Here is a 27,953-nt window from a genome sequence, read left to right as displayed (position 1 = left end):
GCAATTTGTCATTTAACTCTAATGCCGTTTGTATTATTGTCTCTAAATCTCTGTAAAAAGGACTTTTTTTAAAATAAGGAAAGGAATAAAATTATAACACAGAATAGATATCACCAGCTAATCCATAATTGGTTTAATACTCTTATGGCTGAAGAAGTATTGTAATACAAATGACAGTAAGATTTTATAACACTCAACTCCGAAGAAAGAAGGGCAAAATATGCAAAGACTTATTCTAATTCTTCTTCTCTGTTTTCCTCTTGCTCTTATAAAATTCACAATGGGCAGCAAACAGTTAAGATTTTGAAAGGTTGTTGCTGAATCACGCAAAGACGCGGGGGTTCTTGGAGTCCAAAAGAGAAGAATTCAATCCGGGGCCAAAGATGAGGCAGGATCCCTCAGAGTTAAAAGTTTTATTAAAGTATAAAGGAGATAGAGAAAGCTTCTGACATAGACATCAGAAGGGGGTAGAAAGAGTATATAATTCCAGTGCTAAGACTAGCAGAAGAGGAAGAAAGGACAGACTTTTTTCCCCCCTACATTCCTTAGGATTATATAATAATAATGTATCCTGCTTGCGGACAGTCTCTGGAAAAATCTTGTGGCTAATTCTGTTAACTCAAAATGTAAATCATGGGAGTCTTAGCACTTTGCTAGTCTTAGCACTGGAATTATATACTCTCAAATTAGTTATTGTGAAGTGAAAAGTGAAGTCACTCAGTCGTGTCCGACTCTTTGCGACCCCATGGACTATAACCCAGCAGGCTCCTCCATCCATGGGATTCTCCAGGCAAGAACACTGGAGTGGGGTGCCATCTCCATATTACAGTGAATCAAAAGAACGTCTAGAGGTTGTAAAGACCTCACCAGACCCACTCCCATGAGTTACATTTTGAAATAGCAGAATTAGTCAGAAGGCTTTTCAGAGGCTGTCTGCAAGCAGGATACATTATTGTTATATAATCCTAAGGAATGTAGAGGGGGGGAAATGTTTGTCCTTTTTTCCTCCTTGAGAATTCCAAACCCCTCTCTCCATGGGGACTCCTAGACTTTTATCAACCTGCCTAGGAGTTGACTCTCTCAATTTGCAAGATGATAATTTGCCAGTGAGTGAATAGAAGATTCAGTCACTGTTGCCTTGACTTGGCTAGCAAAATGATTTAAACATGAAGAATTAGATTACCATGCAGTTATTTGAAATGATATTTACACTAAAATTATGACAGATAAAGTCAAAATAAATTCAAAAGATTGTTATAGAAAGGATTGTACCATATAACACTAGTGTTTATCTTTAAATTATTCTGCATATGTATGTAAAAGTCTAGAAGGAAAGAGATGAAAATGTTAACAGTGAAAGATATCTCTAGGTGTTGACTGTTGAGTTTCTTTCTTTAAGTTATCATGCTTCTACAACTATATGTTTCACTTTATAGTAAAGAAGTTTTGAAAATAAATTTTGTTAAAGAAGTTTAATGACACGGAAAATTTTCACAATCTAGTAGAAAAGAAATAGGCTAAAATATTTTATGTGAACTGTGAACCCAAGCTATAAGTATATGTGTGGTGTTGGTGCTAAGTTGCTTCAGTTGTGTCTGACTCTTTGCAACCCTATGGACTGCAGCCCTAGAGGCTCCACTGCCTTGGGAGTCTTCAGGTAAAAATATTGGAGTGGGTTGCCATTTCCTCCTCCAGGAGATCTTCCCAACCCAGGAATCGAATCCACGTTTCCTGCATCTCCTGCATCCAACAGGTGGATTCTTTACCACTGAGCCACCTGGGAAGTCCATGTATAAATACATGTGTATACAAATGCATTTTATTTAAATGTATTAAAACATATGCAAACCAGCACTCACATTTACTGGGAAAGGATCAGAAGGCAGTTTAGCATATAGTTAACAGTTCAATTAATATATACTGCTTTTTAAATGGAGGAGAAAGAACAAGACAGCAGGCAAGAAAATGTATCAGAAAGCAACCTCTCTTTTGCTTTATACCAAATAACTGGTCCTAGTAATAATGCATAAAGCCAAAACGTTCCTACCTCAAATAGGGTTTTCCTCAAATTTGGAATATCTCCACCTCATCCAGAAAGTGGGAAAGAACAAATCTCAAGCATAAAGAGTTTTCTGCCCAAATACAGATATAAACTCTGGAGAAAAACTAGGCAAGTGTGAGGAAGTGAAAAATGCAGCAGAACAAAGCAGATAAACAGATAAGCAGAGATATTTGCTAGATTTGTAATTTAAGTCAGCAAGTTCAGGAGTGATTGTCGTTTGACTTTGAGGTATTGTTGAAGGTATCCGAAGAATTTCAATAAGCACACAATCTGAACAAAGACAATACAAGAAATTATTATCAATTCAGCCAATAGGATCAACAAAAAACTGAAGCACAGCACATGTAAAGACATACACACATATGTACATACACACACACACATACACACACACACGGGGCCATAAATCATGAATCCAGACCATGGAGCACGGATGGACTGGGACAGAGATCTGACAAATGATTACCAACTATTTAAAGTGAAAGTGAGAGTGCGGTCAGATATTCCTGATAACACTTAGTAATAATAACGCCCATTATAAATAAAGAGGCTAACTCTTTAAATTATGCTTGACTCTTATTTCCCCCAAACTGTGCTATTATTGAGCTATTCCCAAATATCTTTGGTCAAATTCAATAAATATGAATTGGTATGGTTTACCAAAGAAATACTTGCCCTGACAGATTTTAAGAACCTTCATTAACACACAAGTGTCCCAGTAAAAATCAATTTTCCCTGATTAAATTCAACTGAAACTCATACTTCCCTGTGTGGAGAGAAATCAGGAGAAAGGTGGTTATATATATATATATGATTATCAATTGAAGACTATAGTATCCTAAAAACAACACCAAAAAAACTGACGTGAGCTTGATTTTCAGTGTCTTCTGAATAAGTACTTCTTAGCATTTACTAATCTCTGTGTATCTTGAATGTTATTGATACAGAAGTATTCATTTCATCTAGCTGGATTGAATTGAAAGTTCTGTATTATATGGAATTATTAAGAGGTTACAAGCAAAGTTTTCAACTGTGTTTTATTCCTGAGTTAGGATAGCTCTCTAATACCAGACTCCAGGGACCAGTCGTATGCCTCTTCTCAGGGGAAGCTCCCATCAGCAGTCTTAAAATACCTGAATAGTTAAGGCTGGGCACCAGTCCATGGGAAAGCTATAAAATGAACAAAAATTACCAATAAACTTTCAGAGGGTAACTTCTGATCGTTTTTACCTTACCTACGTTTGAACCAGTAATTCACCTCTGAAAAGCCATTTTTAAAAATCACAGTACCATTCAACCATTCACAAAACAAGAGCCTAATCTCTTTTTGAATCTACTGTTTATACTAATACATATGATTATTTCAAGTAAGTACGAAATAAGGGGGGAAATATTGTGCATACTGGTTTAGTGCCATGGCTTTTTGTTTTTTTCAAAACAGGTTAACTCATGTAGTGTAATCTTTATCTGCAAATTGAGGAGATGGAATAAATGAGAGGAGATTAGAGAAAGACGTAATCAGTATGGCAGATAATATTTACCACAAGTATATACTCCAGAGGCAGACGGGTATTACAATGAACCATTGTCTAGAATATAAGTTACTTGAACAACTTAATTATTTTTAGAAGAAATATTACCAACTTAATTCTATATTCAAAGGTGAGATATCAACTACTTTTGAAACTAAAAATTCTAACTTCAGGTCCCTGGAACTTAGAAGTCTGATTTTAAAAAAAGAAGTAATTCTCCTACAAAAGGATATTTAAATATGCAAATGTTTAGTTAATTAATAACTTATTGAAATTATTCTAAAGAGCAATGCTTTATTCTATATGTTTTAAAAATCATTGTCTTATCTTAAGCATCAATTAACTCCCCCCCCACAAAACACACACACACACGACGAAAAAGACTCAAAATTTAATACTGTTGTAAAATTTTTTAGAAGTTTTTTAATTGTTATCCAAGGTGTACAAGCAAATAATGATAATCAGTTCAGCTCAGTTGCTCAGTCATGTACAACCCTTTGCGACCCCATGGATTGCAGCATGCCAGGCTTCATGTCCATCAACTCCCGGAGCTTGCTCAAACTCATGTTCATCGAGTCAGTGACGCCATCCACCATCTCATTCCCTGTCATCTCCTTCTCCTCCTGCCTTCAGTCTTTCCCAGCACCAGGGTCTTTTACTATGAGTCAACTCTTCACATCAGGTGGCCAAAGTATTGGAGTTTTGGCTTCAGCATCAGTCCTTTCAAAGCAATGAATATTCAGGATTTATTTCCTATAGGACTGACTGGTTTGATCTTCCAGTCCAAGAGATTCTCAAGAAGCTTCTCCAACACCACAGTTAAAAAGCATCAATTCTTCAGCACTCAACTTTCTTTATAGTCCAACTCTCACATCCATACATGACTACAGAAAGAACCATAGTTTTAACTATATGCACTTTTTCAGCAGTGATGTCTCTGCTTTTTAATATGCTGTCTAGGTTTGTCACAGCTTTTCTTCCAGGGACTATACAGTCCATGGAATTCTCCAGGCCAGAATATTGGAGTGGGTAGCCTTTCCCTTCTTCAGGGGATCTTTCTAACCAAGGGATCAAACCAAGGTCTCCCACATTGCAGGTGGATTCTTTACCAGCTGAGCCACCAACAAAGTAATAATAATAATATCTACCATTAATCTATTGACCTATATTTTGCTAATTTTACTAACATTAAGCCTAGGTGAAGCTGAAGTTTGAATGGCTCTATGAAGATCTACAAGACCTTCCATAACTAACACCAGCAAATGATGTCCTTTTCATCATAGGGGACTGGAATGCAAAAGTGAAAAAAAGTCAGAAGATAGCTGCAGTAACAGGCAAGTTTGGCCTTGGAGTACAAAATGAAGCAGGGCAAAGGCTAATAGAGTTTTGCCAAGAGAACACACTGGCCATAGCAAACACCCTCTTCCAACAACACAAGAGAAAACTCTACACATGGACCTCACCAGATGGTCAGCACTGAAATCAGATTGACTACATTCTTGGCGGCTGAAGATGGAGAAGCAGTATACAGTCAGCAAAACAGGACCCAGAGCTGACTGTGGCTCAGATCATGACCTTTTTACTGCAAAGCTCAGACCTAAATTGAAGAAAGTAGGGAAAGCCACTAGGCCATTCAGATAGGACCTAAATCAAATCCCTTATGATTATACAGTGAAAATGAAAAATAGATTCAAAGGATTAAATCTCATAGACAGAAGTACCTGAAGAACTATGGACAGAGGTTTATAACATTGTACAGGAGGCAATGATCCAAACCATCCCCAAGAAAAAGAAATGCAAAAAGGCAAAATGGTTGTCTGAGGAGTTCTTACAAATAGCTGAGAAAAGAAGAGAAGCAAAAGGCAAAGGAGAATAGCAGTAGCAGAGAATATCAAGAAGAGGTGGCAAGAATACATAGAAGAACTATACAAAAAATATCTTCATGACCCAGATAACCACAATGGTGTGATCACTCACCTATAGTCAGACACCCTGGAGTGTGAAGTCAAATGAGCCTTAGGAAGCATTACTATGAACAAAACTAGTGGAAGTGATGGAATTCCAGCTGAGTTATTTCAAATTCTAAAAGATGATACTATGAAAGTGCTGCACTCAGTATGCCAGCAAATTTGGAAAACTCAGCAGTGGCCACAAGATGGAAAATGTCAGGTCAATGCCAAAGAATGTTCAAACTACTGCACAATTGCACTCATTTCATATGCTAGCAAAGTAATGTTCAAAATTCTCCAAGCTAGGCTTCAACAGTTGATGAACCGAGAACTCCCAGATGTTCAAGTTGAATTTAGAAAAGGCAGAGGAACAAGAGTTCAAATTGCCAATATCTGCTGAATCACAGGAAAAGCAAGAGAATTCCAGAAAATATCTACTTCTGTTTCATTGACTACACTAAAGCCTTTGACTGTGTGCATCACAACAAACTGGAAAATTCTTCAAGAGATGGGAATTCCATACCCTTACCGGCCTCCTGAATAACCTGTATGCAGGTCAAAAAGCAACAATTAGAACTGAACATGAAACAACAGACTGGTTCTAAATTAGGAAAGGAGCAGATCAAGGCTATATATTGTCACCCTGCTTATTTAACTTATATGCAGAATACACCATGTGAAATGCTGGGCTGGATGAAGCACAAGCTGGAATCAATATTGCTGAGAGAAATATCAATAACCTCAGATATGCAGATGACACCAACCTTATGGTAGAAAGTGAAGAGGAATAAAAGAACCTCTTGTTGAAAGTGAAACAGGACAGTGGAAAAGCTGGCTTAAAACTCAACATTCAGAAAACTAAGATCATGGCATCTGGTCCCATCACTTCATGGTAAATAGATGAAACAATGAGGAAACAATGGAAACAGTGACAGACTTTATTTTCTTGGGCTCCAAAATCACTGCCAATGGTGACTGCAGCCATGAAATTAAAAGATGCTTGCTCCTTGGAAGAGAAGCTGTAACAAAACTGGACAGTGTACTAAAAAGCAGAGATATCACTTTGCTAAAAAAGTCCATATAGTCTATGGTTTTTCAGTAATCATGCATGTACGTGAGAATTGGACCGTAAAGAAGCCTGAGAATCAAAGAATTAATCGTTTTGAACTGTGGTGTTGGAAAAAACTCTTGAGAGTCCTTTGGACTGGAAGAAGATCAAACCAGTCAGTCATACAGGACATCAGTCCTGAATATTCAGTTCATTGAAAGGACTGATGCTGAAGCTGAAGTTCCAATACTTTGGGCTTTTTATGTGAAGAGCTGAATCACTGGAAAAGACCCTGATGCTGGGAAAGACTGAAGGCAGGAGAGAAGGGGACGACAGAGGATGAGATGTTTGGATGGCATCACCGACTCAATGGACACGAGTTTGAGCAAGCTCCAGGAGATGGTGGAGGACAGGGAAGCCTGGCGTGCTGCAGTCCATGAGGTCACAAAGAGTCGGACACGACTGAGTGACTGAGCAACAACAAAGATGTGTTTCAAGACAGACATTTTCTTAATTTTATAAACCATAACCAATAAACTACAGTAAGAAGTAGAGTCAGAATTTCATCATGAAGTTACTGTTTTTCCTTTTTCTCTCTCTTTTTTATCATTGTCAAACCTAGCAAAGAGTCTCATACAGGGTGCAATTAATCAACAAATATCATTCCAGGGTTATTTTTTTAAATTCCCTTTACCTGAATCAAATCAGAGACATCAAACATGAAAGAAGATCTGTCATAGGTTTCTATATACCTTCATGTTGTTCTTTCATATGACAATGAGCTATTGCATTAGCATTCTATTCATTCATTATTCAGCTCCATCTATCCATTCATTTAATCATTCAATTCAGTAGGGAAATAGGCATAGTACAGATCTTGTTCTCACAGAGTCTATAGCTTAATTGAGACATCAAGGAATGAAAAGCTGGTGCCGCACAAGAAGCCCTGTGATAAGAGAATTTGAGACTTAAACAATGTGAGAGGATTCCCAGAGAAAACAGTCCTGAAGATGAGTGTGTTTAGTCCTGGCAGGAAAAAAAAAAGTCCTCTCCCTTATCCTTCACTGTCAGTCATAACTTACCTCAGTCAACTTTTGAAGTATCCCAATACTCCACCCCTACCTGCCTTCTACCTATTCATTTGGTGAGGCTATGGTTTTTCCACTGGTCATGTATGGATGTGAGAGCTGGACTGTGAAGAAAGTTGAGCCCTGAAAAACTGATTGTTTTGAGCTGTGGTGTTGGAGAAACCTCTTGAGAGTCCCTTGGGCTGCAAGGAGATCCAACCAGTCCATCCTATAGGAGATCAGTCCTGGGTGTTCATTGGAAGAACTGATGCTGAAGCTGAAACTCCAGTACTTTGGCCACCTCATGCAAAGAGTTGATTCAATGGAAAAGACCCTGATGCTGGGAGGGATTGGGGGCAGGAGGAGAAGGGGACAACAGAAGATGAGATGGCTGGATGGCATCACCGACTCGATGAGCATGAGTTTGAGTAAACTCCGGGAGTTTGTGTTGGACAGGGAGGCCTGGCGTGCTGCAATTCATGGGGTCGCAAAGAGTCGGACTTGACTGAGTGACTGAACGGAACTGAATGATTATATAATCAAGAAGGGACATATGTATACCTGTGGCTGATTCATGTTGATATATGGCAGAAACCAACACAATATTGTAAAGTAATTATCCTTCAATTAAAATTAAATAAATTATATATATATATATATATATAAATCAATAGACAATTTGATAACCTCATTGATTGATCTGAATGTTTCTCTACAGAGCATCCAAATTTACACAGAGAAAATGTTTTATTATCAGAATCTCCAAAATGTAAAAGATCGGATGTAAATGTGAGCTCTCTGGGGCTTCCAGCCTATTCATATTTGCTCTTCACCCTTATTTTACCAGAAGTAGGATAGACCTACTTAATACTCAGTTTCATAAAGTTGTTCATCACAAATAAAGATATTATACTAATACCATTCTCTAGATAAGGATGTGCACAGGGTCAAGAATAATAGAGGCATAAAGTCAGGATGGATTTTAATTCCTAGTTCTCAAGAATTCCATTAAGCTATATGGTTTCCCACAACCATGATTCTACCAATCAATTACTCTAATAGTCTAAAGGAAAAAACCAAACCACAACATTAAAGTAACAAATAAGTGCTTCTGTTTTAGGGAATGAAATGAACAACTTTAAAAACAGAGACTATTATAAATGAAGATACGTGCTTCACAGAGATTCTGGTGGTATTTTCCAGATGCAAAAATACTTAATTTATCCTGGAATAATAATATATGGGGTATTTAATAAATCCATACTAGAAAAGATGGATAAATGGAAAGATAAATAATGTATTTATTTATTTAACATGTATTGGGTACGATCTTCCCAGGATTGTTTCAGATATGAGCCAGTCATCTAAGGTGCCTGCTGTCCAGAAAATGAGCTCTGTGGGGTGTGAGAGGAATGGGGCAGAGGGCAGGGCATCTGGAATATGCTGGGGAAGATAATACAGGGTGAGCTTAGAAGCCCAAGTGGGTACCAAGTTTAGTGTGTGATCTTATAAAGCCAAGGTACCTATTTTAAAAGTTAAACACTAACATAATTTATGTTTTTTAAAAAAAATCACTCAACTTACTGTCAGATTTGCAGAGGGCAAGGATGGAAAGTAGTCAAGTGTTTTGTAGTAGGAAGTATTGGTAATTCAGGCTATAATGGTATCTGAGCAGACAGGAAAGATAACTGACTTCAACTGGGCTTAAATGTTTAAAAATGGTCTTTGCTGATGAACAGCATGTGAAAGTTAAAGGGTTTGAATAACTTGAGTAGATGATGATATTTACTGAGCTCAAAACAAACAATAAAAAAAAAAAACAGAGCACAGCATAGTTGGGGAAAATCAAGGGTTCCATTTTAAGCATCTTAACTCTGAAATATCTGTTAGGCATCTAAGATAAGGACGTTGGACATATAATTTGGAGATGCAAACTGGATAAAACAAGAGAGAGAGAAAAGAGATTAAAGAGACAAGTAGCATTGTTTTCTCTTTTTCGTTTATTTTTTAATTGAAGGATAATTCAGTTCAGCTCAGTTGCTCAGTCATGTCTGACTCTTGGAGAGCCCAACGCAGCACACCAGGCCTCCCTGTCCATCACCAACTCCCAGAGTTTGTCCATTGAGTCAGTGATGCCATCCAGCCATCTCATCCTCTGTCGTCCTCTTCTCTTCCCACCTTCAGTTTTTCCCAGCAGCAGGGTCTTTTCCAATGGGTCAGTACTTTGCATCAGGTGGCCAAAGTATTGGAGTTTCAGCTTCAACATCAGTCCTTCCAGTGAACACCCAGGGTTGATCTCCTTTAGGATGGACTGGTTGGATCGCCTTGCAGTCCAAGGGACTCTCAGAGTCTTCTCCAACACTACAGTTCAAAAGAATCAATTCTTCGGCGCTCAGCTTTCCTTATAGTCCAACTCTCACATCCATACATGACTACTGGAAAAACCATAGCCTTGACTAGATGGACCTTTGTTGGCAAAGTAATGTCGCTTTTTTAAAATATGCTGTCGGTTGGTCATAACTTTCCTTCCAAAGAGTAAGCGTCTTTTAATTTCATGGCTGCAGTCACCATTTGCAGTGATTTTGGAGCCCCCAAAAATAAAGTCTGCCACTGTTTCCACTGTTTCCCCATCTATTTGCCATGAAGTGATGGGACCAGATGCCATGATCTTAGTTTTCTGAATGTTGAGTTTTAAGCCAACTTTTTCACTCTCCTCTTTCACTTTCATCAAAAGACCCTTTAGTTCTTCGCTTTCTGCTATAAGGGTGGCTGTCATCTGCACATCTGAGCTTATTGATATGTCTCCCAGCAATCTTGATTCCAGCTTGTGCTTCATCCAGCACAAAAGGATAATTTCTTAATAGAATTTTGTTGTTTTCTGTCAAACCTCAACATGAATCAGCCATAGGTATACATACATCTGCTCCCTTTTGAACCTCCCTCACATCTTCTGCCCCATCCCACCCCTCTAGATTCATACAGAGACCCTGTTTGAGTTTCCTGAGCCATACAGCAAATTCCTGTTGTATCTATTTTACATATGGTAATGTAAGTTTCCGTGTTACTCTTTCCATATATCTCATCCTCCCCTCTCCCCATGTCCATAAGTCTATTCTCTATGTTTGTTTCTCCATTGCTGCCCTGTAAATAAATTCTTCAGTACCATTTTTCTAGATTCCATATATATGTGTTAGGATATGATATTTATCTTTCTCTTTCTGAGTCACTTCACTTTGTATAGTAGGTTCTAGGTTCATCCACCTCATCAGAACTGGCTTAAATGTGTTCCTTTTTATGCCTGAGTAATATTCCATTGTGTATATAGGTACCACATCTTCTTTAGCCATTCATCTGTGGATGGACATCTAGGTTGCTTCCATGTTCTAGTTATTGTAAATAGTGTTGCAATGAACAATGGGATACATGTGTCTCTTTAAATTTTGGTTTCCTCAGGGTATAAACCTAGGAGTGGGATTGCTGTGTCATATGATGGTTTTATTCCTAGTTTTTTAAGGAATCTCCATACCATCTTCCATAGTGGCTGTATCAAATTACATTCCCACCAACAGAACAAGAGCATTCCCTTTTCTCCACACCCTCTCCAGCATTTAATGTTTGTAGACTTATTGATGATGGCCATTCCAACCAGTGTGAGGTGATATCTCATTGAAGTTTTCATTTGCATTTCTCTAATAACAAGTGATGCTGAGCATCTTTTCACGTATTTGTTAGCCATGTGTATGTCTTCTTTGGAGAAATGTCTGTTTAAGCCATTTTCCCACTGTTTGATTGGGTTATTTGTTTCTGTAGCATTGAGTTGTATGAGCTGCTTGTATATTTTGGAAATTAATCCTTTGTCAGTTGTTTCATTTGCTATTATTTTCTCCCATTCTGAGTGTTGTCTTTTCACCTTGCTTATAGTTTCCTTTGATGTGCAAAAGCTTTTAAGTTTAATCAGGTCCCACTTGTTTACTTTTGCTTTTATTTCCATTACTCTAGGAGGTGGGTCACAGAGGATTTTGCTTTGATTGATGTCATCAATTGTTCTACCTATGTTGTCCTCTAAGAGTTTTATAGTTTCTGGTGTTACATTTAGGTTCTTTAATCCTTTTGGAGTTTGGTGTTAGGAAGTGTTCTAGTTTCATTCTTTTACATGTAGCTGTCCAGTTTTCCTAGCACCATTTATTGAATAGGCTGTCTTTGTGCCATTGTATATTCTTGGCTCTTTTGTCAAAAATAAGGTACCCATAGCTGCTTGGATTTATTTCTGGGCTTTCTATCTTGTTCCATTGGTCTATATTTCTGTTTTGGTGCCAGTACCACACTGTCTTGATGACTGTAGCTTTGTAGTATAACCTGAAGCCAGGAGGTTGATTCCTCCAGCTCCATTCTTCTTTCTCAGGACTGCTTTGGCTATTCAGGGTCTTTTTTGTTTCCATGTGAATTGTGAAATCGTCTGTTCTATTTCTGCGAAAAATGCCATTTGTAATTTGACAGGGATCACACTGAATCTGTAGACTGCATTTGGTAGTGTAGTCATTTTCACAATATTGATTCTTCCTACCTAGGAACATGAAATATCTCTCTGTTTATGTTGTCTTTGATTTCTTTCATTAGTGTCTTATAATTTTCTGTATACCGTTCTTTTGTCTCCTTAAATAAGTTTATTCCTAGATATTTAATTCTTTTTGTTGCAGTGGTGAATTGGACTGATTCCTTAATATCTCTTTCTGATTTTTCATTGCTAGTATACAGAAATGCAAGTGATTTCTGTGTATTGATTATGTTTCCCGCAACTTTGCTAAATTCACTGATTAGCTTTAGTAATTTTCTGATCTAATCTTCGGGTTTTCTATGTAGAGTATCATGTCATGTGCAAACAGTGGGTGCTTTACTTCTTTTCTGATCTTGATTCCTTTTATTTCTTTTTCTTCTCTGATTGCTCTAGCTAAGACTTCCAGAACTATGTTGAATAATAGTGGTGAAAGTGGACACCCTTGTCTTGTTCCTGATCTTAGGGGGAATGCTTTCAGTTTTTCACCACTGAGAATAATGTTTGCTGTAGGCTTATCATATATGGCCTTTACTATGTTGAGGTAGGTTCCTTCTATGTCCATTTTTTGAAGAATTTTAATTATAAATGTGTGCTGGATTTTGTCAAAGGCTTTTTCTGCATCTGTTGGTTCTTCTCAAAGAACGAACTTTTAGTTTTATTAATCTTTACTATTATTTCTTTCATTTCTTTTTCATTTTTAATTCTGCTCAGATCTTTATGATTTATTTCCTTGTACTAATTTGGGGGTTTTTTGTTCTTCTTTTTCCGGTTATTTTAGGTGTAAAGTTAGGTCGTCTCTGATGTTTTTCTTGTTTCTTGAGGTAGGGTTGTATTGCTATAAACTTCCCTCTTAGACCTGCTTTTGCTGTGTCCCATTGGTTTTGAGTTGTCCTGTTTTCATTGTCGCTTGTTTCTAGAAATTTTTTTATTTCCCTTTTGATTTCTTCAGTAACCTGTTGGTTATTTAGAAATGTGTTGTTTAATTCCATGTGTTTGTGTTTCTTACCATCTTTTTCTTGTCATTGATAGCATTTTCTCATGGCATTAAGGTCGGAGAATATGCTTGATACAATTTCAATTTTCTTAAATTTACTGAGGTTTGATTTGTGACCAAAATGTGGTCTATCCTGGAGAATGTTCCATGTGCACTTGAGAAGAAGGTGTACTCTTCTGCATTTGGATGGAATGTCTTGAAGATATCAATGAGATCCATCTCACCTAATGTACCATTTAAGACTTTTGTTTCCTTATTAATTTTCTGTTTTGATGTTCTATTAGTGTGAGTGAGGTGTTAAAGTCTCCGACTACTACTGTGTTACTGTCAATTTCTCCTTTTAGGTCTGCTAGTGTTTTTCTTTATGTATTGACATGCACCTATGTTGGGTGCATAGATATTTACAATTGTTATGTCTTCCTCTTGGATTGATTCCTTGATCGTTATATAGTGTCCTTCCTTATCTCTTGCAATCTTCTTTATTTTAAGGTCTATTTTGTCTGATAGAGGATTGCTACTCCAGCTTTCTTTTGCTTCCCATTTGCATGAAGTATATTTCTCCATTCTCTCACTTTCAGTCTATAATGTGTCTTGAGGTCTGAAGTGGGTTTCTTGTAGACAGCATATATATGGGTCTTGTTTTTTTAATCCATTCAGCCAGTCTCTGTCTTTCGGTTGGAGCATTTAATCCATTTACATTTAAAGTAATTATTGATATATATGTACCTATTGCCGTTTTCTTAATTGTTTGGGGTTGATTTTGTAGATCTTTTTACTTCTCTTGTGTTTCTTGATGATCTAAATCCCTTTAACATTTGTTGTAAAGCTGGTTTTGTGGTACTGAATTCTCTTAACTTTTGCTTGTCTGAAAAGCTTTTTATTTCTCCATCAATTTTGAGTGTGATCCTTGCCAGGTACTGTAATCTTGGTTTTAGATTTTTCCCTGTCACTACTTTAAATATACCCTGCCATTTCCTCCTGACTTGCAGAGTTTCTGCTGAAAGTCAGCTGTTAAGTGTATGGGGTTTCCCTTGTATGTTACTTGTTGCTTCTCCCTTGTTGCTGTTAATATTCTTTCTTTGTTAGTTTGATTACTATGTGTCTTGGCATGTTTCTCGTTGGGTTTATCCTGTATGGGACTCTTTGTACCTCTTGGACTTGATTAATGATTTCCTTTTCCACATTGGGGAGATTTTCAACTATAATATCTTCAAAAATTTTCTCATACCTTTTCTTTTTCTCTTCTTCTGAGACCCCTATAATTCTAATGGTGTGTGTTGGTATGCTTGATATGGTCCCAGAGGTCTCCAAGACTATTCTCAATTCTCTTCATTCTTTTTACTTTATTCTGCTCTTCAGAAGTTATTTCCACTATTTATTTTATCTTCCACCTCACTGTTCTGCATCAGATATTCTGCTATTGATTCCTTCTAGAGTATTTTTAATTTCAGTAGTTGTATTGTTTGTCTCTGTATGTTTATTCTTTAATTCTCCTATGTCTTTGTTAATTGATTCTTGCATTTTCTCCATTTTGTTTTCAAGGTTTTTGATCATCTTTTCTATCATTATTCTGAATTCTTTTTCAGGTAGCTTGCCTATTTCCTCTTCATTTATTTGGATTTCTTTGTTTCTAGTCGGTTCCTTCATTAATGTAGTATTTCTCTGACTTTTCATTATTTTTTTAACTTATTGTGTTGGAGGTCTCCTTTTCTCAGACTTCAAGGTTGAATTCTTTCTTCTTTTTGGTTTCTGCCCTCTTAAGTGTAGTCCAGTGGTTTGTGTAAGCTTCATATAGGCTGAGATTTGTGCTGAGTGTTTGTTTGTTTGTTTGTTTTTCCTCTGATGGGAAAGGCTGAGTGAGGTGGTAATCCTGTCTGCTGTTTGATTGGTTTGTATTTTTGTTTTGTTTGTTGTTTAGATGAGGCATTCTGCACAAGGTGCTACTGGTGGTTGGGTGATCTTGGGTCTTGTATTCCCATGGTTTCCTTTGCATGAGTTCCCACTATTTGATACTCCCTGGGGTTAGTTCTCTGGTAGTCTAGGATTTTGGAGTCAGTGCTCCCACTCCAAAGGCTCAGGGCTTGATCTCCAGTTTTTCATGGTTGTATATATTCTCTTCCTCTGGTCAGGTACTCTTGTCCATTTTCAGCTGGTGTTCTGCGTGTACTTCTGTGCCTGAAGGTGTATTCATGATGTATCCATGAAGAGAGATGGATACATATCCAGCTAACTCTCTGCCATCTTGTTCTCCTAGTATATGATTTTGGATGCATTCCAACATTTAAAGCTATGGTGAAGGAGAAACAGTCAGCAGAAAACTGATAACAAGGTGGGTGAATAGTGAGGTGAGTGAGAAGTCACAGAAACCAGGAATTCCGAGAAGGAAGGAGTCATCAACTATGCTGAATACTGCTGAAGAGTCAAGTAAGATGGGGACTAGATAAGCAAGCACTGAATTTGGTATTAAGGGATCATCTGGTAATTTAATAAACAAATTCATTGCAGATGTACAGACAGTAGCAGGAGTGGCGTGGGAAGATGACTGAATTTGAAGCGAAGACAGGGAGACAATGAGTGTGCACAAGTCTTAAGAATTTTTGCTGCAAATGAAAGAAGAAAAATGTAAAGGCAAGTAAAAGCAGGGTTGAAGGGTTAAGAGATTTTCCTATTTTGAATGTGATGTTATTTGTACATGTTAAAGTTAACAGTATAAGTTTGTATGAATTGTACAGGAGAGGCGAAAAATGTGTAGATTTCATGGTTCAGGTGAAAGGATAAATTCAAGTGACGATCCCTGACAAGAACAAGAGTAAAGGGTGGAGTATGCAAGGGGATAGGTTGTAAGACTGTTCTCTTGACAATAGAAGCAGGGGTTCTTTGTCTCTTGTTTCAAAAAGGAAAAAAAAGTGAAAAAGAGTATGGTACAGATGCAGAGCTTGGGCACCTCCTCAACAGTTTTCAATTTCAGTGAGCTTTGAGGTGAAGGGCACTGGGTGAGGTGAAGCAGGGATATCTTGGGTGAGCAGGTCTTGATGCATAAACCACAGTGACCAAGTGCAAAATGAAAATGCAAGGATCCTTCTTGCAAAAACGGAGGGGGTGGGGGGCGGGAAGCACCAAAAAATGCTATATATAAACTTTCCCTTTCTTCTGCTATCTCTTTCTTGGCTTGCTATTATGTATTTTCTCTGTCATATAATATCACTCTAAATAAAGGAAAGTTAAAGTATTAAATTACTGGCATTTAATTTAAGCATTCCTTTTTATATTTTACAGTGCCAGTTTTAGCTAGAAATATGAAAGCTCTAACTCATTTAAAGAATTACCAAAATTATGCAATTTTTATGCCAGAGTTAATCCCCAGAGGATGCCTCAAAATGACTAGGAAAGACAATGAAAACTAGACTCAGGAAGGTTGGAAGGCAGAAAAGATGCCCTGCCAGGCATGGAGTCAGCAGGAGGACTGCTCCCTTGGGCATCTAGATATTCATTGGGCTTGTGCAAACACTAACACGTCCGGGGGCCCTGCTGGTGGTTCAGGTCATGCTGGGCAACTATTCCTTCCTGCTGTTAGATCAATGTGTTGGACCCTGAAGGGGGTAAGGTTCACCTGGAAAAGTCAAACTAGGCACTCCCGCTTTCCACAGGCTTGCTGCCCAAACCATGGTGAAGAGGAAATATCCAGGGTCTTTAAGCTCCTATGCACACATGGATGTATCCAGTGCGCTGGATCAAGGTGGGGCAGGAGCCTTCTTCCATGGTCTCAACCTGACTACCTTCTGGATGCCTGTGTGACTGTTGCTTTTACAATCCATCCAAGGCCTTCGTGTGGGGAGAAGGGCAACACTCACTGCCCTAGAGAGAAACAGGCTTCCTCGGGTGGGGAGGCTGGGCAGAGTATGGGGTGTCAGGGACAGTAAGTGGCATAGAATTGATTTTCAGATGGTCAGGAGACAGCAAGAGATGGGATTATGCATAAACCAAGATTCCGGCTTGGCCTGGCAACTGCTCTATTGTCTCACAAGACTTCATTTTCAAAACATAAGATCTAAGATAACATTATTAAGAGTATCAAGACAATAACCAGGAGCAAGCACAGGTCATTAAAACCATAGTTCAAGGTGTGGCTTCTGAGCATAAGGCTTTGCATATTTGCACTGGTTGTGTATCCACGAAGATGATCCTGTGTGGAAGAATTTGAAAGAGATCATTGGTTAGGTGCAGGTATATGCTGGCTTACTCTTTGTAAAGCCAAATCCATTAGAACAGCTTAAACGAGAGACAATTCTCTACGATTTTGCATGTTTCTACATATTTTGCAGGCAGAGGCATCAACTGCCTTTGATTCATGACAATTTTTTTCAAGGACAATAATGAACAGCCTTGAAAGACAGATATAGTGTTTTTATCTGAAGTGGAAGCATGCTTTTTTCCATTATAAAGATCCAAACCCCCTAAAACTCAGGATTTCCCACCTAAAAGCAGCTTGTGACCTATGCAGCTGTTAGCCAGTCTTCCTCATGTCTACCTGTGGGAAGTGAGTCTTAGAGAATGGTCCCCAACACCACCCCAAAATGCTGACACTCTGGCAACCAGTTAGGCCATCATTCATCTGTGACGCAGGAATCTTATGTCTTTTAACAGCATCCATTAAAGTTTGATAGGCTAACTTCTCAGCTGCCAAGAAGGTAAAAATTCTTCCTAATACTTTTACTTTACTATGTTCTCTCTGATCAAGACTTTCCAGGAATAACTGCATTTGCAAAACACTCTAAAATCCAGATCATTATCATTTGCCTGTTAGAAGATACAGTAAATGGGGGAGAAAAAAAACAACATTTTGGCTGCTAAAACTGTGATTCACAGAGTGTGTTTCACTGGATCATAACCAAGGATGCATACACATACATAAAGTAGTCTATGGTGATACAAGTTCAAAGTAATGTTGCTTTACTACAATAGTTCTCAGATCCTTTAATGAAGTGTGCACATTTTTTCTTCATACACTTCATCAATAACGGCATCATAACTTCATTAATAACAATTGAGCACATATTTCCAATAGAAGCGTGTATGCACATGTAAATTGAATAACTTACTGTCATGATAATAATATGTACTTTATAAAATACACAAAAGATAAAACAAAAATATCATGAAAATAGAGTAGCATTGATTTATATTAATCACCATATGTAAAAGAGATAGCTAGTGCATGCATGCTAAGTTGATTCAGTCGTGCCGTCATGTAGCCCCCAGGCTCCTCCCTCCGCGGGATTCTCCAGGCAAGAATACTGGAGTGGGTTGCCATGCCCTCCTCCAGGGGATCTTCCTGACCCAGGGATCAAACCCGCATCTCTTCTGTCTCCTGTGTTAGCAGGCGGGCTCTTTGCCACCAGTGCCGCCTGGGGAGATAGCTAGCGGGCAGTTGCGATATAACACAGGGAGTCCAGCCTGGTCAGCCCCGTGCTCCGTGATAACTTAGCGGGGTGGGGGGGTGTGGGAGGGAGGTTTAAACGGGAGGGATGTGTGTGTGCTCGTAACTGATTCGCCCCGTTGTACAGCGGAAGCCAACACAACATTGTAAAGCAGTATCCTCCAATTAAAAATTAAAATTAAAAACGCGTTGTTCTCAAGTTTCCTTCCTACCTCCCGCTGAGTTGTCTTGTGCACCCTATGATATTGATGTACCCCATTTGGAGGCCACTGTTTTAATGTGTTTGATCACATTACACATCTGCAAAGGGAGACGTACTATGTGCAGTTTCTCCAACATGTGTAACAATGGAAGTTTTCCCTCTTCCCCAGGAGTCTTTTAGGATGACTGTTTCTTAAAAGGAACCTTAAATATATTGATCTGTTCTGCAGAAGTTGCAAACTTGTGACCCAGACCCAGTCTCATTTATTTCAATTGAGTTTGCATGACTTTATTCAGCAAAGTAGCTAGTCTCCAGTTTACCGACTCATAATACTCTGTTTGCATTAGAAATCTCCTTTACTCATTCATCTGTCTAACATGTAGAGTTCTTTTAGTTTTTTGTTGTTTTTTTTTTTTTAAATACCACTTGGATTGTATTAATATCACATGGAGTTTAGTGGGAAACTTCCTGGTCTTTGAAGAGCATAATTTATTCAGAATGAATGGGTATTTTTGGCCCGGGAGAAGCAGGTAATAGCTTGCTTGAGTTGGATCTATACCAAATGGTTGTGGGAGGTAAGAGAATAGTTAAGTGTCCTCCTTTACTATTGCCTTAGAATTTCTTGTCCCAAAAGACAAGATCCCTAGATTATTTATGATTTTAGCATTCAAGAGGGTTACACCTTTAACCTATGGCCAAGCTTGAGGAAGACAGGTTGCTGGTTGTTTCAATAATTAAAAAATAAGAGACATTAATTTGTCATTTCTTTTTCATCACTAACCCCATCAGCAAGAGACAGATTTTTCACACAAATTAAAAATGCTAATTTTACTTCAGAGTTATCTTATTGGATTTCAAATAAGGTTAGGAAAGAAAATAAGTCTAAATATTTCTCAAATTCTTACAATGAGGGTAAATTAAACATTTCAGAATACAATAACTGAATCATATTAATCTAGTATAATTTGCATTGCTTCTGTGATCCAGTGAAAGAACATCAGAGTTAGTGCTATCTTTCACTTGAAACATTTTCAAATGTTAGCCAGGAAAGAGAAACATTTTGCAAGGGTTTGTGCCAACTGGAATTGTATTGCCATTCATTTTATTCCCACAGGGAAAGAGTAGATGAGACAGTAATTGATTTCTTCCAAGAGAAACCATCACCCATGACTCTCACTGTTCTTATACATCATTAGTCAGACAAAAGAAAGCTTCCTAATGGGGTTTTAGATTCTTCTGAGTTAAAAAAATGCATTTCCAAATATTTTAATTATTAAATTTCAAAATTATATGATACATCATATTTTTGTTATTCTCAACTAACCCATAGAGATAGTTATTTAGCATGGAATTTAATTAAAATGTGGAACTAATATTATACAGAATCAAAATAGAAGGTCTAGTGAATAAGGTAACTAAAATGAAGTATTTGCCATAGGTATAACACAGTTATTGAATGAACAAAATGGTGTAATTCAATATGTACATGGGGTATGTATTGGAGACAGATGAAAAATAAGATAATTAAATGACAGCAATAAACAAAGGGTAAGGCTGACACAGAAATTGTCTATCATGAGTGTTTTTAGTTCATATCCAGATTTCTCTCTTAAAACCTGAAGACTTTAAGAGGGCCTGTTCTGTACTCTCTGATTTATCCTAGCCCTTAAACTGGAAACTCTGGTAAACAACTGAAAGGAATTAGAGCCAGAAATGATGATAAGCATGCAGTCTCGTATTCAACAACAGCAAAAAAATCAATGGACTTGCATTAGGTTCTAAATGGCTCCTGTTATACTCAGGGGACGCCTAGAAAGGAGAACGCAAAATCTTACCAACTTACCAACGTGCACTCTCACACATTGTTCTCTCTCTCTTTGTATAAGCATTTGGTTCTTTTATATTATGTCTCAGCAGAGGCAGGATACAATCTTCTCTTTGAAGTTGCCATCACACTATTTTTGTGGGCTTCTACTTATAGCAGGCTTCCATGGTCTAGGGATGAAGAATCATAGAAGGCAGAGCCACTTGTCTATAACAAAGTGTTGCTACACAAGCAGGGGGTAGAAGCAAGATATCAGCTGAACAGTAGGACTTTCATTTCAACATCTATTTCTTGAAATGCAGAACACCAGCTTTCTCTTGTTTTGCTGCATGCTGCTAAAGTGGAGACTAAATCATTGCAAGGTATGGAGTTTATTAACAAAGAACATGAGAGAGGTGAATAAGCAGAATGAGATTACAGAACGGTGCTGATAGTAGTTAGGACCAAGTATTAAAAGCATCCCCTTTGCACAATTGAATTCAGTGTGGAACACTTGGAAACAATAGAAACTAATAATAATAATAATAAACTGGCCTGGCCTTCTCCAAGTGAAGGAAATGCAAAGCTATGTAAATACTTTCAAAGCTATATAAATACTTGGAAATGGTGAGAGCAGAAATCAGGGTAATAGGCTCATGATGAAGCTGACAGGAAGAATCTTCAGCTGGAATAGTGCAATTGCAAAGAGCAATATTAGTAGCACTGACCAGGCATCCAAAGACTGATCTATGTTGATTCAAATACTGAATACCCTGATTTGAGTTTCTGCCTTTGTTCCTCAGAGATGTCGAAACTTACTGAATCAATGTTGATTTTCTTCTTTTCCCTACCCTGCAGCCACAAGCATGAGTTCCACCCACATGAGAAGAATGTATGTTTACAAGTATAATTTTGAACTTGGTAACATTAGTCCTATGTTTTCATACTTAAAATAGTCTTTGAGTAACCCAGACTCTGATCACTATCAATACCGAATGTCCATGTTAACCTAGGCAGTCCTAACTTTATTCCCTCTCAGCAGAGCTACTTTTCTGCTGATGAATTAAATAGCAAAATGTTGTTTCAGGTTGTCTTTTAAGGTTGTGCCCTAGGGAGAAATTCTAGAATCGGCTTAGTCAACAGAACTGCATTTCCTAGCCTACATTTTGATTGAATGTGTTCTGTCCACAGAGTGCTTTGTAGCAAAGACAGTGGGTGATATATAAAAACTAAATAAAACAATATTGGGGCACTTAGGGTGGGAAACAGAGGAAACAGGACCATTTATAGATGTTGCCGTCAGGCTGTTTGAAGGGAGCCTTAAACAGAATGTGGTGTCAATAAGCCCAGATTCAATAACTCATTGCATTAATGCTAGAAAAAAATCAATCACTTGGGGAGATATAATTTTTAAATATTTATTTGATCATCAGGTTTTGTACCCAAAGTACCCACATTCATTAATTTCCTTTCTCCACATCAGTTTTCATCTCATTTTAGTATTCTACATTAATAATATGAAGTGCACATTACTTTCAACAAAGTTAAATTGCCATTCCCCCCCTACTGCCCTGGCAAACACTGATAATCTCTAAAAAGACCAGGAAAAGAACTATCCAGTTGATACCAGTCAGCCCAGACTTATTGGAAAAAATTACTATTTTTTTAAGTCACTAAGTTTTAACTGTGATTTTTATGTTGCAACATATATCTAAAAACAACATCAGTTCAGTTCAGTCGCTCAGTCGTGTCTGACTCTTTGCGACCCCATGAATCACAGCACGCCAGGCCTCCCTGTCCATCATCAACTCCCGGAGTTTACTCAAATTCATGCCCATCGAGTCCGTGATGCCATCTAATCATCTCATCCTTTGTCATCCCCTTCTCCTCCTGCCCCTAATCCCTCCCAGCATCAGGGTCTTTTCCAATGAGTCAACTCTTTGTGTGAAGTGGCCAAAGTATTGGAGTTCCAGCTTCAGCATCAGTCCTTCCGATGAACACCCAGGACTGATCTCCTTCAGGATGGACTGGTTGGATCTCCTTGCAGTCCAAGGGACTCTCAAGAGTCTTCTCCAACACCACAGTTCAAAAGCATCAATTCTTCTGTGCTCAGCTTTCCTCACAGTCCAGCTCTCACATCCATACATGACCACTGGAAAAACCATAGCCTTGACCAGACAACATAGAAGAAAATAAAAATATTGAAATTTGTTCAGATTTTTTAATTTTTTCACGCTGATAAAGTATGACCTCCCAGATTTATATTACAGCTCATTCTGCCATGAATTACTGAAGGACAAAAATCACGAACACACATACACACACAAGGCTCACACATACACTCATTCTCTCTCTCTCATACACACACTATAATATAAAACAGAACTAAGTCAAACAATAAAAGAATAATAAATACTACAAATAAGTATAATGCTAGGAATAGGATGGAAATCTGAGTAATGAGGTATTCTCACCTACAAACAAAAGGGGAATAAACTGAAACGATCATTGGGAAGGCAACATACCAATATCAAAATTTACCATACATAACATACATATGCTTTTTTACCAACTAATTCCATTATTAGGTACTTATCTGATGGGAAGATTGAAAAGAAAATATAGCCCCAATACATACAAGATAGATGATTGATTGTGGCACTGTGTGTAAGAGTTAAAAACTGAGAAATAAAATCTAAATATCCCTCTAAAATGAGAAAATGATTTACTTTTAAAATCCTTATTAGGCAGAAGTTTACAGTGAATTAAAAAGTACTTAATTGCTCTAAGATGGATTAGTTGAGGGGGAAATGTGTGTTATAAAATGATATAGAATGAAGTGAGCTGCTGCTACTCTCTGTATAAAAGGTGCATATGTCTTTTCTTGAACTTATATACAAAATTTTAAGACGGATACACAAGAAAACACTAAAGTCATTACAGTAATTAATTTGGTTAGTGGGATAGGGAAAGAGAAGAGAGAAGTTTACTATTTATATTAAACATATCTATTTGTCTTGGTTATATGCATGAATTAGGTAGACAGACAGAGAGACTTTTCATGTTTTTGCATTGATCTTGGCACTTTCTGATGCATTTACTTCTTTTTCTCAAGTACTCCTGTCACCATTTTTGTTAGGTAAGCAAAGGTTTTTCACAATATCCCTCTTTTGATAAAATTTAACAAATTTTATTAAATTTCTTAACTAAAGGAGATAATACAAATGTGTACTTTTGGAACAATTATTTCACTTGTAGAAATACAGTTTAAGGCAATATTTTGTAAACTATAATTTTATTAATTAATGGGTGGGGAAATCAATTTATCAGGTAGAAATCAACATTTTACATAGAATAGAATTATAATAGAATCAAACAAGAAAATGCAAAGTTCACAAGATGCAGAAATCACAAGATGAGATCTGTGTTGGGAAAGTTTTGATGTGTGTATACGTGCACATGTCTGCACATGTGTGAATTGTGATGAATACTCACACTGTAAGGTTTTCCCTATGAATAACGAACCGTTGGTCAGCCCCGAGCACGCCGCTGCTTCGCCATAGACTGGTTCCTGGCTGAGTAGATGGTACTATCCTGAGCCCTGTTAGCTTTGTTTATTTCAGTACTATGTTACTTGGTGCTAAGTGAGAATCTAAAACTCTAACGAGGAAAAGCTTGATGACTTAAGAAATCATAATTTTTGGAGACCTTTACAAAGTTGAAACCACAGAGAAACCCGATTAACAATGTTTCAAATGGAAACAAGCCCCTTCGAGAAGTGGTTTCAATTCATTGCATGGTTTCAATTCATTGCAGCATAAAATAGGAAGAGAGGAAAAGAAGGCAGCCTTTATGTAAGTATGTAAGAAGGAAACAACTGAAATTTAATAAACTAATTATGATTCAGTGTGAGCTAGTGCAACAGTTTAGAATACTTGGGCACCTCAGACACAAGGGGAATTTTCATCCACTCTCCAGTCTTTTTCACGGACATCCAAGAAATCTTCTCCCCAAATTAGGGGCAAAGCAGAAGATCTGTGAATGCCACCTGGGTGGTGTGGACGTCAAGGGTTGGCGTAGGTTTGAGGTTTGAGTAGCAGCATCTGGAGGCACCGTTCATGCTTCAGGACAGGCACAGAATCTGCTATCTTCTTGGAACCTTCTCTTGCATATGATAAGTCTACTGTGAGGGAATGAGTAGAAGACCTCCTATTTGCCAAGACTTGCTGTAGCATTTGGCAAGATGTATTACCCCTGGGTTAGGCCTATACTAACAGGCAAAAGCCATCTGCCAGTAGGAGAGAGGGGGGATACCTACACATGCTTCAGAGTCTGCACTATTACAAGCAGAATTCATTGCAATGGGGAAAGAGAGAAGGGTTCAGGAAACATCTGAAAGGAGAGAGAATTATTGTTTACCTCTAGGAGAGGAGCAGGAATACTGAAAAAGTCTCAACACTACACTTTACTTGAAAATGTTATAATAATATTTAAAAGATGCTTGTAAATTTGAGATCTATATTGTGTAAGTATAGAGGTTTCTTAAGAGTTACCATATGATCCAGCAATCCCACTCCTGGGCATCTATCTGGAAAAGAGGAAACCTAATTCGAGAAGATATGTGCACCCCAATGTTCATAGCAGCAAGGTTTAGAATAGCCAAGACCTGGAAACAACCCATGTCCATCAACAGATGAATGGATGAACAAGATGTACTACTCTAAAAACAGAATATTACTCACCCATAAAATGAATTAAATAATGCCATTTGCAGCAATACGGATGGACCCAGAGACTGTCATACCAAGTGAAGTCAGACAGAGAAAGACAAATCATATGATATCCCCTATAAGTGGAATCTAAACAAAAATGATACAAATGAGCTTATTTACAAAACAGAAATAAACTCAGAAATAAAACAAACTATGGGTACCAAAGGGGAAAGGTGGAGGGGGGATAAATTAGGAGGTTGGAATTAACAGATACATACGACAAGGACATAGTGTATAGCACAGGAAACTATATTCAATGGCTTGTAATAACCTATAAGGGAACAGAATTGAAAAAGTATATATACAAGTAAAACTGAATCACTGTGCTGGATACCTAAAATGTTGTAAGTCAACTATACTTCACTTTCAGAAGAAATCATCTCTTTCAGATGTATGGCAAAAGCCATCACAATATTGTAAAGCAATCGTGCTAAGTCGCTTCAATTTTGTCTGACCCTTTGCGATGCCATGGACTATAGCCCACCAGGCTCTTCTGTCCATGGGATTCTCCAGGCAAGAATACTGGAGTGGGTTGCCATCCCTCCTCCAGGGGATCTTCCTGGTCCAGAGATTGAACCAGGTGTCCCGCATTGTAGGCAGATTCTTTACCACTGAGCTACCAGGGCAGCCCAGAGACCCGCTGGCCTAGGTCCATTAGACAGGGTTTCATCATAAGTTGGGCTTCCCCGGTGGCGCTAGTGGTAAAGAACCTGCCTTCCAATGCAGGAGACATAAGAGATGTGGGTTCGAGCCGAGGATCGGGAAGATCCTCTGGAGGAGGGCATGGCTAACCCACTCCAGTATCCTTGCCTGGAGAATCCCATGGACAGTGGAACCTGGCGGGCTACAGTCCATAGGGGTGCAAAGAGTCTGACATGACTGAAGCAACTTAGCGTCATGCATGCAATCACAAGCTAAAATAGAAGATAAAATTGAATCACAAAAATGGTCAATTTTTAGAGAGGCAGGAAAGGAAAAAAAAGGAACACAGGTTAAAGAGACAATAAATAACAAGATATAAAGTTTAATCATTTAAGCACCCTAAATAAAAGTTAAGAACTGTATTCCCATTTAATCTCAAAGTTGGCATTTTCAGTATCTCACATGTCAGAGAATGTGTGGTGATACCTGACACTCAATCCCTGAACTTCTTGTTTCCCCCCCCTTATAGGTCCCCATCTTACAGTAACCCTCATGCTTTTAAGTAGACCACTTAACTCTTCACCAAAAATTTATGCCTTAATACCATCCATCAAAAAAAGTAATTTTTGTTCATTTAATTATTTCTTCCAGACTCACTTCTTAAGATGATTTTGCCATTACATCATCTGCTTATCCTATAGGATCCATATGGAGCTTAATGATGAGAGGGACTTTACTATGCTTTGTTCAATGCCCGTGTTCAAATAGTTAGAACAGGGCCTGGGACAGTGCCTGGAAGCTAGAAGTTAAAGAAAAATACTTGTTGAATGAATGAATAATTGAAATTATGCAGCAATAAGTATTTAATTTCCTCTTGAATGTTATCTGCCACTTCCTTATAAAGAAAAGAATTCATCTCTCATTTTATGGTTTTTGTTATAATTTTTGTCCCCATTACAGATAAGATGAGGATTAATTTATTGATGCAGGAGACACAGGTGCGACCCCTGGGTTGGAAAGATCTGGAAGAGGGCACAGCAACCCACTTCAGTATTCTTGCTTGGAGCATCCTCACGGACAGAGGAGACTGGCAGGCTACAGTCCATAAGGTCGCACAGAGTCAGACACAACTGAAGCGATTAGCAAAGCATATAGTTTTGAGTAGAAGTTATTACCCAAAACATAGTTACCATTGCCAAGAAAGAATGTACTTTTTAAAAAACTCAGATGACAATATTCCAGTCCTCTAAGAAACTAAAACATATTTATGGTATGTAAAAAACTAAATATATCTAGAGAATAGCTACAATTTATCAGTCAGTAGAGAACAATCTACTATAAAAATGAAAGACGTAATATTAGTGGTATAGGGAGTGAATCCAGAGAGAATTCCTAGAAAGTTTTTATTTAATAAAGTGTTGAGTAAGGTGTTGGAACATGGATTATCAGCTCAGATTACAGAGAGCATTCTCTAAAAGTTAAAAAGCTGACACTAAGCATAAGGAAATTTGAGCAAATTTCAATACAGTGGAGCAAAATATTAGGGGTGAAAAACAAAAGAGGAAAACATAAGAAAAATGACAAGTTCAATGCTAAGGTGAGAATATGAGGGAGTTTGCCAATAAATTTAAAAACATGAAATAAGAATTTAGAATTGAATTTGCAATATTTCCTAAATTGTAAATGTTATTATGAGTCTTCACAAATATATAGGGTTGGGGCATAGTAAGTCAGTACATTCATACATTCTCCTACACCAAACAAATGACAATGATGATTAAACATAAAAAGTGAAATTCTAAAAGAAAAATACAACTTGAAACCACTGTAATGATCTCTGTAAACAAGAATGGTAACAAAATTATGCATTACTGAGTTGAAGTGAACCA

Source organism: Muntiacus reevesi, chromosome 21 (assembly GCF_963930625.1).
Source record: "Muntiacus reevesi chromosome 21, mMunRee1.1, whole genome shotgun sequence".
Classification (NCBI taxonomy): Eukaryota; Metazoa; Chordata; class Mammalia; order Artiodactyla; family Cervidae; genus Muntiacus; species Muntiacus reevesi.
The sequence above is the reverse complement of the archived record's forward strand: the minus strand, read 5'-3'. Positions refer to the sequence as shown.